We start from the raw sequence: 18,725 nt of genomic DNA on the forward strand, positions 1-18,725 counted from the left end.
TGCCCATAGGAAAAAAATGTTAGAGTCAATGGGTCTTAGGTTTATTCTCAGGCAAATCTGTGTTTAAGGGAAGGATGACCTTTAAAGTCAAATTCAGTTTTGCTTTCTTTATTCTTGCATTGGGATAACACTTTCGGAAGCTGGTATTAGTGGGAGGTCAGATCACAGGCTAAGAGAAGAATTATGTCCATTTTGAACAGAGACTTTTAGACAACAACATAATCATTTAGTGTCTATATTAGATTCCTTCCTGAATTTAGCCTTTAGGCAATTAGTTTACTAAAGGATTCTAAAAGCTTTTGGCCTTTATGTGCATGGGAGTAAGCTCTACAGAGTTTCTAACTATAATGAAATCAGAAGAGTCATAAACCCTTGTGCTGTAGACATTAATTAAGGGCCAGTCTACCCCACAGCAGAGTAAAGTGCTAGGATAGCAGGTGTGTTTGGGGAGGTACATGACTGCCTGGGAAGCAGCTGGACTTGGCAGCCTTTGGACTGAGAACAGAGACATAGCAAACCTCTTGCACAAGGGCAGTTCATCCATTCCTTTGACCCCTGCATGCCTTAACTAGACTCCTCTGTTTCTTGTAAATTTTGCCTCTACATGCAGAAAAACATGGTTTTTCTATCTTTCAAAGGAAATAGTTTGCTTCTCACTCTCCTCCCTCCCCCACACCTGGACTGGACATTACTTGCCTTGAGGCAGTAGAGGGTTCAACATGACATGTGATCATACTGAGTGGTCTCTGAAATTACTTCTGTAAACTATCCACCTAGTTGCCATGGCCTGATTTACTGCATTGGCTGGAAATAACAAATGTAATTACTTTGGAATCAATATAATATGAGGCCAGATTGCCTTAACATTCCTTTTGCTTGAGAGGAACTTAATATGAATGAGAACCAGCTGTCTATCTGTCATCATGCGCATTTGGTCAGCTTTCATAACTGATGACAGATATGGCTCTTTTGGAAAATACTTTAAAGTCACATAATTGTAATGGTCATTTTTTTCTCTGACAGCTTTAATACCTATAATGAATCACGTAAAATATGTGTATCTTACCTGAAACCAAGAGATAACTTGGTGTTCTCCAAATGGTTGTCTCCCCCAGAATAGCTTCCTTCAGCCTAATATTTCGGATTTCCTTAATAAAAGGAGTAGTATGTTCTCACTCAAGAAGAGAAAACAAATGAAGCCTGTGTCTTCAAAATTAAAGAAACTCCCTAGTGTAACGTGAAGCCTTGAAAGGCAAGAAGGATCTTCAAAGTGTGTATGTGTATTGTGTGCATAAAATTTAATTTTATTAACCTTTATTTCTCATCTTCTAATTGTCAGACTCTCTGTCAGACAACAACATTTTTAAAAGAAATCAGCATTTGGGGGGTCTCTACTCTGTGTTATGCTATCTATATTCACTGTCTTATTTAACCTTCACAACAACCCAACCTCGTGAGTTGGATATGAAGACTCGCCTCTTTCCAATGAGAGTGTGACAGACAAACAGATCAGCAGAACTGGAGCACGACCACATGCGTGGATACTTGATATATAACAGAGGTACAGTTACAATGGAAAAAGAAAGGCTAATAGATGAGTGGTGTTTGGAAAATAAGATATCTATACACTAGAAATTAACACCACATTATAAACCAACTATACTTCTATTAAAAAAGAAAAGAAAAGAAGATATCCATATGATTCCCTACTTCATACTACAAAAACATTAAAAATATGGAAAATTATAAACCTAAACATGAAAAGTAAAACTTTAAAAACTTTAGAGGAAAATAAGAGACTAAATGATGCTAAAGTGTAGAAAGAGTTCTTAAATAAGGCAGAAAAGCACAAATGACACAATGAAAGATTAATAAATTCACTATATTAAAATTAAGGCTTTTTTAAAATAAGATATAACACAAATAGTGAAGATACAAGCCACAGACTGAAAGAAGATATTTGCAATACATGTAACTAACAAAGAATTAGCATCCAGAATATATAAAGAATGCACAGAAGTCAATAACCAAACAGAAAAATGAACAATTCACAAAACAGGAAACCCACTGGTCACTTAACATATGAAAAGGTTTTCAACCTTACTTGTAATAAAGGAACTAAAATTAAAACAATGAGGTATCATTTCACATTTACCAAATGGACAAAATTTTTAAGTGTGAAAATACCTATTGTTAGCCAGATGTGACACAACAGGAATTCTCACTTACTGCTGATAGAAGTGGAACAAGCACTCAGGAGCCATGCCTAGGAAAGTGAAGATGCACACTGCCTAACACTAGTGATTCTGCTCCTGAGGATATATCTTAGAGAAACTCTCTACCATGCACACAGGAAGAAATGTTTAAAATGTTACTTGCAGCATTGTTTATGAAAGCAAAACAATAGGAACCCAAATATATTTAAATATAAAAAGGATATATTTTGATAGATACATAAAAAGTAACACTATGCAGCAGCTAAAATGAACAAACTAAATCTACCTACTTACAGCAATATAGATAAAGCTCAAAAACATAATGTTGACATAAGAAAGTCACAAAGCACTAGTATAGTATAATGTAATATATATGAAGTTCAAAAAATACAAAAATATAACATACTGTTTATCAAAACAACTTATGGAAATTTATGCTTTACTGAACAATGAAACATTGCTTGTATTTATATAATAATATAAAATCATGCATATAAAAAAAACCAAGATAGTGCTTCTCTCTGAAGAGGACAAATAAGAATGAAATCAGGGAGTTTTATAAGGAAAGACCCTTAAATTTTCTTCTTTAAAAAAAATCTTAAATGAATATGGTGTTAGTAGATAATGGAAAGTAAGAAAAAGAGAAAAGAGGAGGAAGGCAGGAGGGAAAGAGGGATGGACAAAAGGAAGGAAGAAAGGAAAAAAAAGAGGAAGGAGGGAGGCAGGAAGAAAAAGAAGAAAAAAAAATTTGAAGACTCTAAACTCTAGATCCAAATCATTGGGATTCTGTCTTTTAAGAGTAGAGTCATTTAAATTAGAAAAAAAGATTAAGAGAGAAATTTCCAGATTTTTTTGAAACACATAATGAACAGATGGAGACTAGGTATATGATTTAATAAAATTTACCACTTTCAATCAATCAAGGGAAGGTCAATTTGAATTAAACAAATCTAGAAATTTTGAGAACTTACAGCCATGCAATTATAAAACATTCTATATCTACAGCTATTCAAACTGACTGTAACAAACAGTTTACCTTTACATGTATGGCAGGTTTATGCCTTGAAATGTGAAGTAATTTGGTCTCTGTGTATCCACTCTCCTCTCTCACTTGTACCCCAAGGGCAATTTTCCTTCCTCCCATCCAGAAACAAAAATTTAAGGAATTCTATGAGCTAAGTGCCTGATTTTATAAAAACCTGCATGTGTATATTTCTCTTTAATATTATACTACACATACTGCTTTTAACTATTTGTTTTACTTAACAGTGAAACACTGTATTTTTTATCAGAATGAAAGCATACGTTCAATATTCTTGTACTTTTTCCAGTTCTCATTCACTATCTTTATTTCAAAAAATGTTCATCTCACCTAATATTAGGTCTTAGTTTCTACTCATGAACCCAAACACTCCATGTAAGACTGATTGATTTATACAAATTACAGCCAATCCAAGCCCATACACTGCACCTAGTTGTTTTACTCCTTGTCTCTTTTTATCTGGAACAGACCCTTTACTTTAATGACCCTAAACCATTATCTTACAAGCTGTACCACCTTCTGAATTTGTTTGATTTCTTCTCTGTGGTGAAATTTGGCTGTTCTTTACTTCATCACTGAGAGCTACATCTGAAGGCTCTGTGGATTTAAGGTAAGGACATGTGGCTAGTCAGTATCATAATAATGTTACCAACTTCATTTTGTATCACCTAAGAAAACATACTATCCGGCTGACCCACCATTAACGATACTAAGATTAACCAATGGATTAGGGTGATGATAATTTGATTTCTCTATTTAACAATAATATTTTCCCCTTTACAACCTGGAAGTAATCTGTGTAGTGTTACTCTGGGGTTATACAAGTGTTTCTTTCATCCATTCACTAAATTGGTAATTGACAATTGATAATCCTGAATTAATCATTTCATTACATCACTGGTCTACAAAACAAGGTATAAAACAAGAAAAAAACCCTTGCTGTCACGGAGCTTACCATCTAGTGGGAGAGACATAAACATTAAAAAATTAGAAAAAATATGGTATGAAGTATGTCATGTGGTGGAAAGTGCTATAGAAATAAACATAGCTGGGAAGTGATGAGGACCTCCCTTGATCACCCTATGGAGAGATGACCTCATAAGCAAGTGCTGGCCCTCATATCTGATGGTCTGTCTGACCTAATATACTCAACTCAGAATAGAGTTCTAGTCAGAGGATACTCTAGTTTCCTAGGGCTGCTGTAACAAAGTGCTACACACTTGGTACCTTAAAGCAGCAGAGATTTATTCTATCACAGCCTCCTACCTTCTTGTTGGCTGCTGGCAGTCGTTGGCTTGGAGACACATCACTTCAGTCTCTGCCTCTGTCTTCACTTGGGCTTCCCCTCTGTGTCTCAAATCTCCCTCTCCTTTCTCTTATAAGGTACCAGTCACTGGACTTAGAGCCCACCCTAAATCCAGGACAATCTCATCTCAAGATCCTTTATTTAATCACATCTGCACAGACCCTATTTCCAAATAAGACCACATTTCCAGGTACCAGGGGTACCTTATCTTATTGGGACCACTATTCAACTCACTAAGGAGGTGACAGAGTATGTAAACTACAGTCAATGCACCAAGAGAGTGTAGCACAGGCTTCATCTCTAATTCTCACTGGCTCCAAGAGTGAGGGGAAGTCCATATAACAATAGTATACTGGCTTGCCTACAAATACATCCACACACAAAAACGCACTAGAGTGTCGTTTTTGGAAACTGTTTCAGGGACAAACAGTGTAGAAATCAGCACTTCCTAATGGGGAATTAAATTGGATAGATAGGTGATAGTGGTTTGGGGAAAAAAAACTCACTCTTCCTCCCGTGTTTCTCCTTTACTCTCACAGAACTACCACACTTATAACACTTCTGACAACAGAAATGTGGGAGTTTTTCCCAAACCAAGCTGTTCTGTGACACCGGCTGGGTGTCCCACAATTTAATTCAACTCTGACACTGTCTGCCTGGAGACAGCATCAGATCCCACAGGTGAAGGGCTCAGCCCTGCGACACTGTCCTCCATTTCCAATACCAATTTCAAGTAGTAGGTCCCAGGTTACCCATAACTTCTGTCTAAATTGGACAAATCAGAGGTACCCATGACCTCCTCCTCCTCAGATTCCTTTATTTACTAGAATAGCTCACAGAAATTGGGGAAACACCTACTCACATCTACCAGCTTATTAAATAATAACAAAGGATACATATGAACAGCCAGATGAAGAGATACATAGGGTGAGGTCAGGGAAGGTCCTGCACACAGGAGCTTCTGTCTCCATGGAGTTGGGCTACATCACCCTGTTAGTATGTGGATGTGCTCACCAAGCTCTCCAAACCCCATACTACTGGGATTTTATAGAGGCTTCCTCACAGAGGCATGATCAATTATTAACTCCATTTTCAGTCCCTCTCCCCTCTCTGGAGAACCGTGAGTGGGACTGAAAATTCTAAGCTTCTGATCATGACTTGGTCTTTCTGGTAACCAGGCCCATCCAGAAGCCCACCAAGAATCACCTCATTAGGACCAAAAAAAAAAAAAAAAAAAAAAAAAAAACAAAAAACTCCTATCGCCCAGGAAGTTCAAGGATTTAGCAGCTCTGCATCAAGAACCAGGGTCAAGGACCAAATGTTAGAACAAAAGATCCTCCTGTGCTCTCATACTTAGGAAATTACAAGGGTTTTAGGAGCTCTGTGCCGAAAGTCAGGGTCAGAGACTAATATATATACTTCCTATTATCTCACAGATTGTCTCTGCATCTCAGTACAAAGACAGGCAGCTGTTTAGTTGCATCATTAGCAAAGCAACTATGTTAAAATTCTTCAAAAACACTTCTCCTTTTGAATAATTAAATAGCCTATTACCCCCAACTTGTTCATATGACTACTTGATTCAATAAAACACATTTTAGCCTGATCTGAGGCTAATTCTTAAAAATCTGAATGAATTAAATGTGAGGTGATGAAGTGCTCTGGTGCTGAATTTACTCATCAATAAACATCTAAACAAGTTGTAATCTCTCTTTTCTGACCTTAGAAGTAGATGTTTGATCACACAGCTGATTCTAATGACCTCTAAAGAGAAGAGAGAAATCAACTTCATCAGCTAAAAAAATTAGGAAAATATTATTACTGAGATGCTCACCACATGTTGTTGTGTATAAAATACTGAAAAAGATACAGATAGGAGAATTGTGTTTTATATTCAGAAATTCCTTGATGTCATAGTCTGGTTGAACTTGATGTTTTGACTGTGATATTATCTGATTTTTAAAGTAGATTAGGTAAATAATATATAAAGCCAGAAATAAAAAGGGGATCTTTAAACCCGAGGTCCTAAGGAAAGGAGTCTTAACTCTCTCAAGCAAGTGGGGTGAGTTGACATACATACCTATACAGGAAACAATTACCCAAGTATTACAAAGAATCCAGTCAAAAGTTATTTTCACCCTGTTAAAGGTATGCCAAAAGCTGTAATATTTTATTTTAATACAATACAGATTATATCAAACATCCCCAGAATCTGGCCCACAATGCATAAGAATTATTTTCACAAAAATACAAGCTAGGGAGTCATGTTCCTTTTTGTGATTTTTCACATCAGTCACCTTGGTATAATGCAAAGTGCCTTTAGAATAACACAAACATCTAACATATCAGCTCTGCCACTTACTAGTCACGGGACCTAGAAAAAAAAAATCTCCTAAACAATGTGATCTATAGCTTCTTCAACTGAAAAACTGAATCATAGTCCATCTCTTGCAAGATTGTTGGAAGGTTATAACTAATGTGGGTAAAATGTCTGATTTTGAATGATTACTGTTATTTTAGGCTGTGGTCTTTCATTAAGTAAATCTGAAAAATCATACTTAGGTGCAATTGGCTACTGCATTTAACTCTGTGTTCAAAAAAAAATTTCAACAATAATTTGTAGATTGCATTTGAACATAGAAAGCTAGCTTTTTTATACTTATTTAATTGCAACCAAAAAGAAGTGTGTTGTTCACCATGTGGTAGACAAGGAGATGTCCTGTTCAGATTCCCCTTCCAGAAAGGACTCGCTGCCCAGCTGTGAGGAATGTGGTTTGCTCGTGGCCTCCAGCTGTTAGTCTATCAGGGGCCGTCTCAGCCTTCCAGCTGAGGTCACACCATTTGTGGGGTGGCCCCTGGCCAATGACTGAGCCAGATAATGGTAGCCAAGAGCATGTTTTTCTTGCAGCAGCCTCCAGCCAATGACTGAACAAAGCAGGGCTACAAAGGTCTGCTGTTTCCACCCAACACAGCATCCCTCTAATGGGCAAGCTGTGCTCCGAGCTCCCGCTGGGCTGTCAGCGGCTTTGCCAGGTTGGCACACAGACTGACAGCACCCCCTGTCCAATCCTGCTTTTCATTCCCATTCACAGGGTCACTCCCCAATAAATATTTTACACTTCTAACTGCCTCAGCATCTGTTTCCAGAGAACCCAAATTGTGACACATAAATCTTTCAGAGATTTATGTTATTAAACAACAATAACAACAACAAACCCAGATAGAAGAATCAGTTCTTCTATGAAGAAGAAATGCAGTTCTTCATTACTTTGCCTAAAACATCCCAGACAGGCATCTATTCTGTTCTATTTTTCTCCTCAGCTCTACTGAGGTATAATTGACATTTAACTTTGTGTAGGTTTAAGGGGTACAATGTGTTTATTTGATACACTTCTGTATTGCAAAATAATTACCACCAGACCTCCATCCCATCACAGAATTACCATATCTTTCTTGCAGTGAGAACATTTAAGATCTACTCTCTTAGCAACTTTCAAGTGCATAATACAGTATTATTAATTATAATCTAATGCTTTACAGTAGATCTCCAGAATTTATTCATCTTATAACTAGAAGTTTGTACCCTTTGACCAACATCTCCCCACTTCCTCCGACCCCCAGCTCCTGGTAACCACCAATGTATTCGAATTGAATAATTCCACCTGTATTTGTAAGTGTTAAACCAATGTTAATATTTGTGGGTATTTTTTCCTGTTTGGGCTAATGTGAATTTGCTTGCTACAAGTTAAGCCCACTTCTCTATGTATTCACCATGAAAATAAAGAAAAAAGCACCTGCCTTGTGATCCAAGACATTTATGCCATTCTTTCACTATTGATTAAAATTCTCAACTTCCTTAAACACCCCTTTGAGGTCTTATTTTCCAAGCTATTAATCATTTTTATTGCTTTTCTCTGGACGTTATCCAAACTCCCCACCCAGCATCTGTCTTCAGATGAAGAGTTTCAAACTCATAGCAGATCTCTAGTAAGAAGCTGGCTGTGGAAGAATAAGACAGACAAGCTCCAAGGCCTTAACTCCACTGACAAGGATTCACTATGAAAACTAACAGTACAAGCTTTCTAGCTACATTTAACTATGCTATTCAGTAATTACATAATCTGAAATATTTTATTTGTTTTTATTCCACCTCATTTTGAAGTATATTTTGGATGGTATGTAAAATGCACCAAGGGTCAGCAATGTATAAGGCATGTTTCTAGGAGAAACACAAGATTTCATGTTTTCCATTAGTTCCATAATAAACATTATTAAAACCTTCCTATTAAAACAGCAAGAACAGTGCTTATACCCACACATGCCCCTAAAAGTGACGGTGAAGGACACAATACAATGAAGAAGGACCACATTCCTTTATCTTCCTGTTAATGTTTTAAAATAAGCACCATCCGCTGGGCTTGCAGTCAGTGTCCTTTGTAAGCCAGCATTCTTGGCCCCCACAATCTGGCCAGATATGCTTTTCCAGCACATTCTCCCATAATCCCTTCATCCATCCGAAATTCCAACCAGACTGAACTACATGCCATTTCTCTCCAAACACTGCTGTTTTCCCTAGCTTACTGAGTTATTTTCATTCCCTATGTCCTCAAATGCATTCCCTTCCCATTCAAAATAGCTGAAGCTGTCCAAAGCGCAATTTGAAAATTCCCTTTGCCTGGAAGTCCTTTCTAATGCCCATGGTTGTACTTTCTCCCTCCTCTGAATCCGCAGAGCACTCTGTTGCACTAGCCCATTCCACACTCTATTACCTGACATGTATGTGTCTTACATCACGTTCCTGTGGCCAGGAACAGTCTTGTCTTTGTGCTTCTGACATCTTTCTGCCAGATATCCATCCAATAAGTCACTGAATTGGCCACAAATATATGCCAGGCACTGAAGTAGGTATTGAAACTTGACTTGGTACCTGTCCTTGAGAAACTTCTAGGCATGAAGAACTACTGAAAATGCAATGACCATAGTTCTACAGAGGGCAGAGGGCTCTTAGGCTGGTGTGAGAGACACAGGAAGGGTTCCTAACTCAGACTTCAGGTACAGGGAACTCTTATGAAGACTAATATGCAGGCATTTAGCCAAGAGAACTGGCTGGGTGGTGTAGATTGCCATGGGTAGAGGAAAAAGTCATGAGAATGCCAGGGGAGAGACAGCACTATAGTTTCAAAGCAACATGGGAGGGTGGGGGAGCATGATGATGGGTGGGGTAGTACATAAACTCAGAGGTGAGGCTGAGACGTAAGCAGAAGCCAGGTCACAAGAGGTCTTTTACACATGAAGGAGTCCAGATGTCTTGAGGACAATGGCAAGCCACTGAAAGATAATTATAATTTGCATTTTCATATGATCTCTCTGGCTTTAGTGCAGGGACTAGGTTGCAAGAGAGCAGGACAGAGAACAGTGAGATCAATTAGTAGCCTGTTGCAGTAATCCAGGCAAGTTTCAAGAGGTAGTATGATAGGAGGCTTATACCCATGTATTTTAAACAAGTATAATTTGCCAAATTCCAATTCAAATGCATACTACCAGCTCTAACCCTTTCCATGAATAAAATTTTAACTGAAACTGACCAAAAAAATATGCAACTCCCCATATGATCAAGGGGCCTCTGACTGCCCTGTGCCAGATTGCCTTGTCTAACACCTGGATTTTAAATACACCTGGTAACACTTAAACACCATAAGCATAATTATCATGGATAAATTCACTGTTCCTAATTGTTGCTGTAGTTCATGTTCAAATGCTCAATCAATCAATAGTGCAAGCATTATTTTTGCAACAGGCAAAATTACACAGTACTTAATTGATAAGCAGTAGGGACAGATACATAGAGAATATATGCAAGAAAACCTACCACCAAAGAAAGATGCCATATTCTCCTCCTTATTCCTCTGACCATGGGCGAAATCTGCAGGCACTTTTACTTCTGCTTTTGTGTAAATCTGACTGGGAGATGAGAGACGGCATAGAGCCTAATATATTTGGAGTTTATCTTTTTGGTCACAAAACAGCACAGAACTCCCTGTGTCATATAAATCTGTTCTTGATTAGAAGAAAAGGAAAGGTGGGAAATATACCATGTGTTATCCCCAAGTGGTTATAGCATATAACCCCTGCACAATTACCAGCAGGTCTCAGAAAGGATGCATCCTCTTCACTGTAGATAATAACATGGTGTTATGGTAAAGAACTGGGAATCACTTTAACGGCTGCCATGGAAACTAACTAATTGCTATCAAAAAGAAAAATCATAAATAAAGCATTCTGAAACAGGTAATCCTTTTAGGTAAATATCCTCTGTTACCTAACTGACCCCAAATTAAGTAATTCAACTCACTCAGTTACCAAAGCACATATTTCTTTTAAACCACATACACAATCATTTTGTCTTGAACTATATATACACCAAGAAACTATGTTGTTTATGTCAGTGTTCTGTGGATTCTAAATTTAGCTGTTATTATTTGGTTCTGTTTAGTCTTAATAGATGAGGTGGGTATTTGGCTGTTCCTGCTTGTAAAACCATTTGGACTGCACGTATTATGTCACTGTCCTAGGAGAAAATACTTAAGCCTGATTTGTCTTCCTCTTTGTCTATGAGCTAAACTGGTTCAAAATTTACATTCTGTGGATTATATTGACCATGCTTTGCCCAGAGCTTCCAGTTAGGCATGTCTCCCTGTCAGACTCCTAACTTTCATAAAGAGGTGACAGTTGTCCCTCTTGTCAGAGATTTTGCTCAGCTAAATGACAGAGGATAAGCTATACAAGGTAACAGATGAGATCAAACTGCAAACCCCTGCTACTTGCCATGGAAAACGACATCGAATTCTTTGTTCCTCAGCAGAAGATTGAAGAATAGCTATTCCTCTAGCTATGCAAAAATCTTTACTAGATTAAGCCCAATAAACCAATTATGTAGTTGGATGGCATCACATTGGTTTCCTACTTAAATCTGTAATTTCAGCTTTAACTACTTCTCATATGTTGAGGTACAATTTTAAAAAGAGCCCTATAAAACTCAGGGCTATATTAACTCTCAGGATGCCATCAAATAAATACATTGTCTCTTATCCTACCCATGACCCCTGTAAGAGGACCCATAAGATAAATTTCTCATAGGTCTAAGTGCTGGAAAGAGCTGTGTTTCCCCACAGGCAATTGGATTTGTTTTTCTTTCATAGGCACAGTGAAACAGGGGCCTGGTAATGTTCTCGTCTTGGTGTTGGTTGCTAGATAGCTTTTAGCCAAATCCGGTGGCTCACAGATACACTTTCAAATTACTCTGTGCATTTTTCTTATTACAAAAGGAAAACATAATTACTGAGGAAAAATGGGAAATTCTGATAAGAAAAAAGAACATAAAAGCTACTTGTACTCTTACTACTCCAAGATGGTCACTATTAACACTCTGTTATATTTCTTAAAAGTTTTATTTCTACGTACATGTTCATTTATTCTCACAAAAATGAAATCACATCACATACCACTGTGTAACATGCTCTTTTACTTATTGTGAACAAAATTCTATATTATTAAGTGTTCTTCTATAACATTCTCAATGACTGTTGAGAAACATTCCATAGATGTACCAATGCTAGCTGAACAGTTATGCTCTTTCTGTGCTTATCTGATGAATATCTTCACAACAGTATCGTTACAAGAATCTTTTATAATAACCTTTATTTTCTTGAGAATAGATTTATAGAATTAAAATGACTGGGTCAAAATCTATGCAAAATTATAAGGTTATTACTAGGAATTAAGAAAGATTATCTTTCATAATTAAGAAAGGTATCTCTTCATAAAGATAGTGCTGGTTTTTGGTCCAACCAGCAGTTCTGTTAAATGACACACTATATTGGTTACAGATGCTCGTCTGTACTGTTTGACAGTTCACACACATGTGTGCACACACACGCTCACAGAAACACAGATTCTCTGTGACTGTTGCTGGGCCTAATTTAACAGATACGGATGGGGTAGCCATCAGCCTACCATGACTTCTCTGAGAACAGCCCCACAGTGATGGGCCCAGTTTTCACATCTCTGTTAAATGACCCTGGCCAAAGCTATTTCAGCTAAGGGGGGATGTTTGGTCCAAGTTAGGCCATTTTATTCTTTCTCTTGGAAATTTCACAAAGAGGAGATATAAAAAACTGGAAATTGTTAGACTTAACCCACTAATTGAAGGCCCCAGTGAGAATATTCACAAATTCCTGCTGTTAAAATTCTAAGAGCTGCCATGACCTTCACCCTTCTGAGACATAGTTTTTATCGATACCTGCTCAGGCTAAACTGGACAATGAATAATGATTAAAATAGCCGTAAAACTAAGATTTACTAGCTGCTTACAGTGAAGCAAGTGACATCCCAAGGGCTTTATCTTTATTAATTGATTCATTCTCTATAGCAATCTTGTGAGGTAAATAATATAAATATCTTTATTTTAAAGGTGAGAAAACTGAAGCAAAGAGCAGGTAAGTGATTCACCCACTTGCCCAAGGTCACGCAGCTCATACACAACAGGGTTGGGATTTTGAGCCAGAATAGTTTGGTTGCAAAGCCCCTGTTCTTACTTACTCTGTGAGAGGTGATTAGTCAGGCTACTGACCCTGGCTGATTAACAAGAGAAAGAAAGTGCCAGGCTGTTAAAAAAAACAGGTTACTTCTCTTATCCCACAGCTGGCTCCTTGGTTCCAATGACACAGTCATACAACAGGACATCTTATGTTCCACAACTGCTGCATCAATCCCAAGGACAGAGCGCAATATCTCTTTCTTTCTTCTCTCTCTTTTTTTTGTCTTCTGCTGAAGTTTCTGTTTTAGGGCTGAGCTTCACATGAGGAAAGAGCCAATAATAGAAGGTGACTGACAAGACTGGAGTGAAGATAACGAGGGCAGAGCCTTCGAATAAAAGACCCCGTGGCCTGACTAGAGGCTGGAGCTGTCTCAACCGGCTACCTAGCTGATGGTTCCCCGCCCCAGGGTTTTCTTTTTGCTTTTTTCCCTTCTCTCACTCTGAACAATAAAGCAGCTCTCTTTTTTCACTTTGTTTCTCTGCCTCTTCTGAGAGTTCTTCCTCAATTGGTATGCAAGGACCCATATGTTTGGGGGGATTTCCAATTTAGGGTCTCTCTATCCACTAACAATTCCACTGGAGTTGCCACTGCTCCTCAGAAAGTCATGGAAACCTCATGCCACCACATCCAGGGCCATGCTGTCACCACCACTGGCGTGGACAGTACATAGACACATCCTGCTAATCCAATGCTATTTGTGTCCCCAGAGATCAGCCAACAGGGGACGCTGCTTGACAGACTGAGCTGGTGCCACCTGAGGGACAATATCTGGAACAGGAAGGCTCCTCCTGCTCCACCACACAAATCACATTCTCACTCTGTAAACAGAAGCTGAGTGTGGTTGCTTTTACTTGGGATCTTACAGCATATTTCCCATCACTGATCCAGGAAGGGTATGATTTAGAACTTGAGATTGGGATTTTATTATTGTTGTTGTTGTTGTTGTTGTTTATTACATCAGGAGATCCTTTCAGTCCTCACCTGGAAAGCAAGGGCTTGGAAGAGAGCCAGAGAGACATCACCAAGCCAAGGTGCAAAAAACAAGTTATCCGACACAATTAAATGAATAACATTACCAGGTTTAAAACATACTTATTGAGTTGACAGGAAATAAGGAATCAGATTGTTGTTTTCACTAGCATAATTTGTACTATAATTATTTTAATTACTGAAGTCTTTTGAGACGAATGCATTTTCAGGGCAAACTTGACATTCCTGGATGGAGACTATACAGGGACAGACTGGATTGTGACAATGATTTCTCTAATAATGACTTCCTACAATAGGTCCACACTAACTTGATGCAAAATAGTGTCATATGAAGAATCAGAAAATCAGTATTTCCCTAACTTTACAACCCCTCTCCAATTTTAGTGTCGCTACTTCCCCCAGATTCCTCACAAATAGCCTGGGAGTTCCCCAGGTAGTGGTCTTACTTCAGAGCATCTGCTTGTGGCAGCCACTACCTTGGTGACAGCTGTCCTGCTGATGTCCACTGATGGCACCACTGCTGCCGTGGATACCAGCTAAGGTGCCTGTGCCACCGCAAATCCCCACCAAACCTGTGCAGTGGCCACCAGTGCCCGCTCTCCCAGAACCAAGGTTCCTGAGGAGGAGGCCGTGTCCTGGTCCTGCAGGAGCTGCCAGCACCACAGCCACGACTCCAGGAACGCCCAGTGGCCCTTAGAGAGCACAGGTACACAGGCCTCTTAGATTACTCACTTCCCACACTGCAGCCACCTCAGCTTGAGAATAACGTACCAGGTGGCATTCAAGATCACTTTCCTTTTGTCTCGTGGACCAACATATTTGAACCAATTTTGTTCAGCACATTTGTCTTCCTTCAGAGTGTGTTCTTCCCTGGAGACTCATGGTCTCTTGGGTAAAGAGACACCCCCCTCCACCAGACATTCCAGACATGTCTGGATACATGGGTAAACACTAATTAGGCCCAGGCTGGGATTCCTTCTATTACATCTATTATCATTACTGTTATTATCCTATCATTATCGTCATCATCATTACGTGAATGATGATGATGATGATGAACTGGGGCCCATTAGTGACACTCAACATATATCAGACCACGCTGGGGAAAATTAGAAGCATTCACTTCCTCTATCTCATTCTTCCACTATAAAAACATTTCTAAAAGACCTCCAATATTTAATAAGCCTAGCACAGCACTTTGCTTCTTTAAAATAAACATAATCAATGTTACTATACTATGTACTCTAGTACAAAATTGATGTACTAGAGAAAAGATATGTGAAAGAAGCCTAGCACTGACTTTTTCCTCTTGCTTATGCACAGAATTGATGTTGCATATTAGAAGAGTAAAAGGAAAAAAAGCTTCAAAATGGTCACTCTGTAGGATATTTGGGTTCGGAGTTAAAAATCTGGGTTCTAATCATACCTCATCTTTTAACTCACTGTGCACATTTGGAAAAAGCTCAGAACCACTCCAGACCTCAGGTTCCTTATTAACAAAATGATAATAATGCAGGCTGTTTTGAGAAACATTTTGTAAATACTCAGTTCCAAGAGCAAAGTGACTACTTAACAAATAATAATTTTCATTCCAGTCTTTCGTTATTCCTCAAGAGTTATGAAAAACATTATATTAAATGTCAGTTTCAGAAAGTTGCTGTCCAGGTGATGAGTATGTGACTGGCAGATGAGCACATCAACTGAGAGACAGATAGAGATTAGCAAGGTTTTTAAAGTGAAAGCTCAAAACATCTCATTACCAGTGTGTTACTGGTAAAGAAAACTATAGATCATGACGGTGAGCAAAAGATATTTTCCTCTGTACTGGATATCCATTTATCTACCTATCTACCTATCTAGCCAGCCAGCCAACCAGCCAGCCACCTGGCTATCTATTGATCTTTGTTTGTTGTCTATTTGCCACAACCACACAACCACAGTCATCTTGATTACATGACTAGGGTGCTGTAACTAAAGCTACAAGAGCAGTAGAAACAAGTGAGAGACATAAATAAAGGAAAATCACTATACTATTTCTCCTTCTAACCTCTCTACTCCACTCCTACAGATACTTACATACCACTGACATGATTCTGATAGCAATAATCACCAGGATGAAACATTTTAATTTAGTTTAGATACTATTTTACAGAAATTGGGAAATTTGGTATTTGTCCAAGGCAATTTGTTTCTTTTCTTTTAAACTTGTATATATTAAGAAGAATATGTTAGGTACTATGTTTAAAACTGTGGAGGAAAAAAAGGATGAATCAGATATAGATCCTGCCCTCAAAGAACTAATATTTGAGATATATTGGAGAATGGGATTTACATATCTATAACAATGTGTATATGAGGGGGGGCAGTGTTGGGCTGTTACTGCATAACAAATTGCCCCCAAATTTAGTAGCCTAATAGAGCAAACCTTTATTATTTCACAGTTTCAGTGGATCAAGAATTTGGGAAGGGCTTAGCTAGGTGATTCTGACCCAAGGTCTCTCGTGAGGTTGAAGTCAGGATGTCAGCTGGGGCTATGGTTGACTGGGGGGCAGGATCTGCTTCCACGATGGCTCACTCACATGGCTGATGGCAGGAGCCCTCAATTCCTCAACAGATGGGCCGCTCCATGGAGCTGCTGGAGCATCCTTACAATACGGAAGCTGTTCTCTCCAGAACACGGCCTCTGAGGAAAGGAAAGGTGAAAGCCACCATGTCCCTTATGGCCTCCCTTAAGCAGTCACATACCATCATTTCCAAAATATCCTGTTGGTTTCACAGGTCGCCACTGTGTCCTGTGGGAGGGGACTACACACAGGCATAAATGCCAGCAGGCAGGGATCCCTGGAAGTCATCCTGGAGGTTGGGAGTCTGCAGTCTCCCCAAATCTCACTAACCTATAGGTCAAAGTCATATGAATATTTCAAACTACACCAGCTCTTGCCGCACTTTCAAACTCTTGAAAGTCTCCTGTCTTCCCCAGCATTTCCGGGCGTTCCTCTGTCACGTGGCACCCTTCCAGGCATCAGGTTGCCGCTGTGCTGCTCCACCAGGCTTTGCCACTGAGGAAGTGGAGCCCTTGGTGCCAAACTGGCAACATTTGTTCCACAGTCAGGGGGTCACCTCTCTACTCAGAATCTTCATTTCCCCCTGGGAATTAGGTCTTTCTTACTGGATCAAAGCCATCACATTGAGTCCTTCTCTTCCAGAAGGCTCCTCAACCCTTGTGCAAATAGACCTGTCTCACCATTCACCTGGCAGGCCCAGATATGTCTGTAGTACCTTTAGAGTCGGCATTTCTACCCTGTGCCACCCCTCATGACCTGATATATTTACAAGAATAAAACAAAAAGGTAAAAATGCCATAAGATGGAGGAACATTTGGATACATTTGCTGAGTCTCAGCCAGAGACATTTTTTTTTCACTAGGTAAATTTCCATCACCACTATACTTATGATTAGGTCAAATGGAGTCCAAAGTTCAGCCCATCAATCACAGGGTGCTAACCTGTAGTGATAAACCCTATAGCAGCACATGGCTGGATGAACAAACAGGTCAACAGCCACTTTAGTTTAATGGCTATGGAAATGCAGCACAGATTTAACACAGAAGCTGGCTCTGCACACTCTAATCAAACGGAAGGCCAAAAGTAAAGTTTAAGGACTACTGGAGTAAACTTATCATTATTTTTATTCTCTCCCCCTTCCCCACTACGAAAAAACTATATTTTCAGTCATCTATTTAGGTATTCCTCAATAAAGCCTCAGTCTGAGCAGAAACATGGAGTTAACTGCATGAAATGTTGCCACTGGAGCCCTTAACAGAAAGAGTCCCATGTTGGTCTTTCTGTCCCAGATCAAAAGCTTGTTGCCTTGAGAGAAGGTATAGCTCAGTGGTAGAGTGTGTGCTTAGCATGCACAAGGTCCTGGGTTCAATCCCCAGTACCTCCATTAAAATAAATAAATTAAATAAAAACTTAATTACCTACCGTTCAAAAAAAAAAAGACTGATTAAAAATTAATTGATTTAAAAAATAAATTTAATTTTTTTAATTACAAAAAAAAAACCACCTCACTACTACAGAACAGAAAAAAGAATGAAAAGAAATGAGGATAGTTTAAAAAAACTCTGGGAAAACAGGAAGCACACTAATAGTCTCATTATAGGGGTCCCAGAAAGAGAAGAGAGAAAGAATCTGAGAAAATTTTTGAAGAGATAATAACTGAAAAATTCCCTAACTCAGGAAAGGAAACAGTCACCTGAGTCTAAGAAGCGCAAAGAGTTCCATACAGGATCAACCCAGAGGCACACACCACAGCACGTAGTAATCAAATTGACAAAAATTAAGGATAAGGAGAAAATACTAAAATCAGCAAGAGAAAAGCAACAAATATCATACAAGGGAACTCCCATAAGGTTATCAGCTGATTTTTCAGGAGAAACCCTTCAGGCCAGAAGGGAGTGGCACAATATATTTAAAGTGATAAAAGAGAAAAACTTACAACCAAGAATACTTTATCCAGCAAGGCTCTCATTCAGATATGATGGAGAAACCAAAAGCTTCACAGATAAACAA

At 38.8% G+C, this 18,725-nt stretch overlaps 1 non-coding gene across 1 annotated transcript; it reads left to right on the forward strand.

Moving 5' to 3' along the window:
- The first annotated feature begins 18,027 nt into the window (after positions 1–18,027).
- TRNAA-AGC lies at positions 18,028–18,099 on the forward strand. Its single transcript has one exon. It is a non-coding gene; the product is annotated as a tRNA-Ala (tRNA).
- The last annotated feature ends 626 nt before the right edge of the window (positions 18,100–18,725 follow it).

This window comes from Camelus ferus, chromosome 5 (genome assembly GCF_009834535.1).
Source record: "Camelus ferus isolate YT-003-E chromosome 5, BCGSAC_Cfer_1.0, whole genome shotgun sequence".
NCBI classification, from domain to species: Eukaryota; Metazoa; Chordata; class Mammalia; order Artiodactyla; family Camelidae; genus Camelus; species Camelus ferus.